Source organism: Rosa rugosa, chromosome 1 (genome assembly GCF_958449725.1).
Source record: "Rosa rugosa chromosome 1, drRosRugo1.1, whole genome shotgun sequence".
NCBI lineage: Eukaryota > Viridiplantae > Streptophyta > Magnoliopsida > Rosales > Rosaceae > Rosa > Rosa rugosa.
The window spans coordinates 32,968,561-32,974,560 of record NC_084820.1 but is presented as its reverse complement, the minus strand read 5'-3'; positions in this window follow the sequence as shown (position 1 = coordinate 32,974,560).

Here is a 6,000-nt window from a genome sequence, read left to right as displayed (position 1 = left end):
AAAAACAATGGGAACTTTCATTACTAGCTTCGAAGCAGATCGACTCGATCAAAATGATTTGACCGCCTCGTGCTGCCCGGCCAACAGTCCAGCACATTTCGACGCTGACTATATATTTTAGCTCAAATTCTACCTATAACTAATTTAGTATTTTGAAAATGTTAAAAATATAAGCAAATGGGTGTGTGAATTCGTACTTGGAATATTCAACAAAACATTGTTTACAAATCTGTGACACAATGTTGATCATGACACCATAGGAATGAAATTGTCAAACCAAAGAATGGGTGTTGTGAAAGGAGTAAACTACTGAAAATATAGGAATGAAATTGTCAAACCAAAGAATGGGTGTTGTGGAAGGAGTAAACTACTGAAAATATTGAGTTATGAATAATGGCGGTGTTAAACAGCGACAAGCGTAGCCCGTGGTCCACCATTGTACCGATACTGTCCCAACTTAACCACCTGTTAGATGTTGGGTTTTTAATTACAAAAGGTCTCGGTACAATTGGGTGAGATCCACCCATTTATAAGTTATATTTTATTTGTCACTTTTCCAATGTGAGATCTTTCCTCCAACACGCCCCTTCACGTGCAACCTAACTCTAGGTCTGCACGTGAAATTAATTAACAATCCAATTCCACATTGGAAATTGGGACATAAGTCTCATATTGGAGACTTGGCCAATATAAAAATCCAAGGCCCACATCAGAGACTTGGTAACAATCCAATCGGAATTTTCCGATGGCAATATAAGGAACCCAAATTTGGGCCCATGACAATTGGAGACGCAATTGGAGAGAGACCCGCTCTGATACCATGTTAAACAGCGACAAGTGTAGCCCGTGGTTCACCATTGTACCGATACTGTCCCAACTTAACCACCTGTTAGGTGTTGGGTTTTTAATTACAAAAGGTGTCGGTACAATTAGGTGAGATCCACCCACTTATAAGTTTTATTTTATTTGTCACTTTTCCAATGTGAGATCTTTCCTCCAACAGGCGGATCAAGATTCGAGACTGGGGTGGGATGGAACTTTTTCTCTTTGTGTTTGGCTCCAATTTTGTTGCAGCTGGTCAACAATCTCTTTTCTTGCGCGGGCGTGCCAGCACCGTTCGGGTGCGGTCGTCGGGGGTGTCCCTTGACCTGACTTCTTTCAAGCAATTGTGGACGAGGAGAGCACCAACCTCGTCGTGGGATTCTTTGTGCCTCGTGGCGAGGACTTTTGCTGAGCTTCTTGAAAATCACAATCGATACTCGATGTTGTAGATCGAGCAGAGCGAGAACCACTGGGAAGTGAGGAGAACTTGCTAAAGCGTGACTTTAGCTTGGCTGGGTTGCTAGGGCGTTACCCTTGCTTGACTGGTTCTGTAACCGTTGTGGTCGCGGCACTACCGTCGGCTCCCGAGGAGACTAGGACCGAAGCACGTTGACAGAGGGTTTGGTGGCACTGAAAGTCGGCTTCTGAGAAGACTAGGACTAGGAGTGTGATCACCGGTAAGAGAAAGAGAAGAAGAGGAGTTGCTCTTAGAGAGGTTGCTCTAGAGAGAACTTAGATCATCTTAGAGATGTTGTTGTTGAATGTGAATGTGTCTTGGTGTCGGTGTTTGGTCGTGGTACTACAATCGGCTCTCGAGGAGACTAGGACCGAAGTACGTTGACAGAGGGTTTAGTGGCACTGAAAGTCGGCTTCTGAGAAGACTAGGACCGAAGTACGTTGACAGAGGGTTTAGTGGCACTGAAAGTCGGGTGATCACCGGTAAGAGAAAGAGAAGGAGAGGAGTTGCTCTTAGAGAGAACTTAGATCATCTTAGAGATGTTGTTGTTGAATGTGAATCGGTATTTGGTGTCGGTGTTTGGTCGTGGTACTACAATCGGCTCTCGAGGAGACTAGGACCGAAGTACGTTGACAGAGGGTTTAGTGGCACTGAAAGTCGGCTTCTGAGAAGATTAGGACTAGGAGTGTGATCACCGGTAAGAGAAAAAGAAGGAAAGGAGTTGCTCTTAGAGAGGTTTGCTCTAGAGAGAACTTAGATCATCTTAGAGATGTTTTGATGTTGTGAATGGGTGTTGTGTTGGTGTTTGGTCGTGGTACTACAATCGGCTCTCGAGGAGACTAGGACAAAAGTACGTTGACAGAGGGTTTAGTGGCACTGAAAGTCGGCTTCTGAGAAGACTAGGACTAGGAGTGTGATCACCGGTAAGAGAAAGAGAAGGAGAGGAGTTGCTCTTAGAGAGGTTGCTCTAGAGAGAACTTAGATCATCTTAGAGATGTTTTGATGTTGTGTTGTGAATGTGTGTGTTAGAATGAGAAGAGAATGTGTTTATATAGGGAATAAAAAGAAGAGTGAAATGATGAGTGGAAGAAAAATAATGAAAGTGGAGTATGAAAGTGATTTGTAAAATATGGAAAAGATAGAGAAATGATGAAATGAAAGCAAGGCATGAAGGTGCAAAAACATGGAAGTGATTAAAGAGATTGTTGTAGAAAAATATATCCAAGGAAAAAAAGAAAAGCATCTAGCTTTCTTCATGTGGGTAGGAAATATGAACATGTGAATATTGAGCTGGTTTTAGGTCAGTTTCTGCCCCTTTATTCCTTCAATTATTTCTCCAACAAGCCTTCAGAATGAGCGTTTGACTTCTTCATAAAAAATGTTCCACTATGAGTGTAGATCATCCTGACAAATTTTCAGAGCTTTATTCCATGCGGTTGGGCTGGAAATGCTGCTGGACCTCTTACAGGTCCAGTTTTCAAGTTTTGCTTCTGTAGAAAATTGGACCGATTGTTTGAAGGCCTTCCACTCAAATCTAGCTCTGGCACTCTTCATAAGAAATGATCATTGGGCTTTCTAGAATTAATCTGGAAAGTTTTAGCTCATTTAGATTTCATTTGGTTAGTCTGCCGCCCCTACTTCCTTGTTTAGCTCGGTTTCTCCTAGCCGAAGTAGGAAAATGTGCTAAAGTTGACTTTTCATGTTTCCATGCTTCCATGCTTTCATAGTAGGCTTTATTTAGCTTCTAAATATATATTTCGAGCTTGTCGACAATATGTAGCTTGAGCCACTGACATTGGCTCAATTTCTCCAACACATGCCTTGTCAGGCCAAAATGTTCATTTTGGGTCCAAATACTTTGATTGAAGTGAAATAGAGAATTTAGCACAACATCAAGAAACTGTGTTGATAACTTGACAATATTAACCTAAAGTATATGTCTCATATACTTTATTAAGAGACAAGTATAAGAAACCACCCAAAATTAATACCAAATAGGTTACTGAAAAGAAATATCGCTTAGAATTATTTTTTATTGAATAAAAAATAAATGGAGAATAAAAGAAATATAATCGAAACTAATGCAAATAGTTTTAATACCAATCTTTCCATGGCTGGCAGGCTTCAATTGCTTAAGTCTGTTTTAATAGCATGCTTGTGTACAGCTTTCAAGTTTATGAATGGCCTACTTCACAAGTCACAACTACGGCGTTTGGAGTTATGGTGCAGGAATTATCTATGGTCTGGCTCCATTGATAAGCGAGGTGTTCCCTTGGTAGCTTGGATAAATTGTTGTTCATCTCTTGAGGAAGGTGGGCTAGGCTTAGAGCAACACTTACTCTCCAAAATCAATTTCTTCTTCTCAAGCGAAGCTGGGAGGTGTTCTCTTCTTCTTCAGTTGGTAGCTCTCCAAGCTAGCTTTTGGCGTAATGGGGTCTTGCGTTGTTCTTATGCAAGTTCTTCTATTTGGCCAGGTGTGAGAAGATTTTGGGCTCAGGTTCAAGAAAATTCTAGGTGGCTCATTGGTTGTGGGAGATCAGTGTTATTTTGGCGAGATAATTTCTTGGGTAAGCCACTTCTTGATTTTTTGGGGAATAATAATGCAGGCTTAGCTACTCTCATGGATGAGTTGGTAGCTGATTATGTTCATAATGAAGCTTGGAATTTTCCCTCCTTGCTTCAACTTCATTTTCCAGACCTCTATGATTTAATTAGTAAAGTTCCTATTGCTTTATCTCCAAATATGCCAGATAAGTTGATTTGGGTTCCTTCCGCATCGGGTGAATAAACTGCAAAGGAGGCTTTTCACTTTCTTCGTCCATGTCTTCCTCCAACAAATTGGGGTAAGCTTATATGGTCTAAATATATTACTCCTCGTATCTCTCTTCTTTCATGGAAGGTTTTACGTGGTAAGGTGTTGTCGGAGGAAGTATTGCAGCGGCGTGGAATTACCTTGGCATCTCGTTGTGTTCTTTGTGGGTTGGATGGTGACAGGATCCGCCCCAGATTTCACCCTAAAATCCGAGGTGGCCCTGCGGGGCCTACCTTAAGAATAACTCTATCTAAAATTCGGCAGAGTCACCCCTAAAAATGATTACTCAAAACCTGTAGAAAATATATTTACACTTCTAAATAAACCACCTTTAATCTCCAACAGCCATCCTGCTCCCTAAATCACAACCACTCCACATCCAAGTAAAAATTAATCCATCACTTCCTCAGTTCACTAAAAATCTGAAAGTTAACATAATCCGAAGTACATAAACATAACTTCTAAATTATAACAATTATCCCAATAGGTAATCAGAGCAATCTAGGAAGTAACTCACACAAATCGCGATAAATCCACTCAAATCAACTTGAGGAAGCAACTCACACATTGTTTTCTTTTCCAAAACTCAACATCCTTTTCTCAAAAGAAAACACGTGTCACTCCATGACAAATCATATTAATTGAAATCTCAACAATTCAAATATGAAAGTCAAAGTCCCTCATGGACAATAAAAGAAAGAGTACTCTCAAGACTCTCTTTTAAAACATATACTCATGAGTCTCCGGTAACCTGCAGTTACCCCCACGAAGTACCTTCGCCAGACAGACTAGAGCTCTAACTGATCGTAACCAATCACCCGGCCAAACGCTTGGTTCTCGATTACAGGCCTTGGTCACCATCTGTGACATTTGATTTTTCAAACCCATCTGGTCTTGAAACCCCTATCTCCACATATCAAAACATTTATAGAAGTTACGCTGGACTTAAAAATGTTACACCGATTACGATCACCATCTGTGACCTAATCCTAGTCACCATCTGTAACCCAATCTCCGTCACCATCCGTGACCCGATCTCGTTCACCACCCGTGACAAAGATCAAAACATTAAGCGAGTCGCACTGGACCCAAAATGTTCCACAAATCTACTCAAAGATTTCCCAATCTTGCTCACCATCTGTAACAAGACTAAAACATTAAGCGAGTTGCACTGGACCCAAAATATTACGCCAATCTCAATACTTTTTAAAACAATAGAAACCATCATTTCCAAAATATATTGTTTTCCGAAAAGTCACATCTCAAAACAATAATGTCAACATAATAATGCATATTGTTTTCACCGTACATCAAATCCACAAGGATAAAGATATATTTCACGTAAATATATTTATACGTAGTCATTCACTCAGGAATGCCACTATTACCAACTATAGTCACAGTTAAATAAATAACTCTAAGACGATAAGGTAACTTTGTTAGTAAATGAACATTGTGAGATTTACTCACCTCTGAATCCCGCTGAGTCTTCACACACAAACTGAGATAAGCAATAATCGCCGCAATCCACTCAACACACTTTCCACGTACCTAATCACATCAATGTCACATCTTAATACCACTTGTGGTACGAAAACATCTAAGTTCGGAACAAGCGATTAAAGTTTGAATCCCTCTTTTGAACTAAAATCCAAAGGTAATGCCAATCGAAATGGAACCTCATCCAGGACCACCCAAAGTCTCTGGAATGCTTCTAGGATCAATATGTCCAAACGACAAGTCGATCCATTGGTCGGATCCTCACGGATCGAAAACCGAACAATTTGAAATTACGGAAAACCTTAACATAATAAAACGATCTCCAAATGTCACAAATCATTTATCAAAATGCTCGTATCGACGAGTAGATTATAATGAAGTAAGAAACTACCCCAACAATGGCCGGACG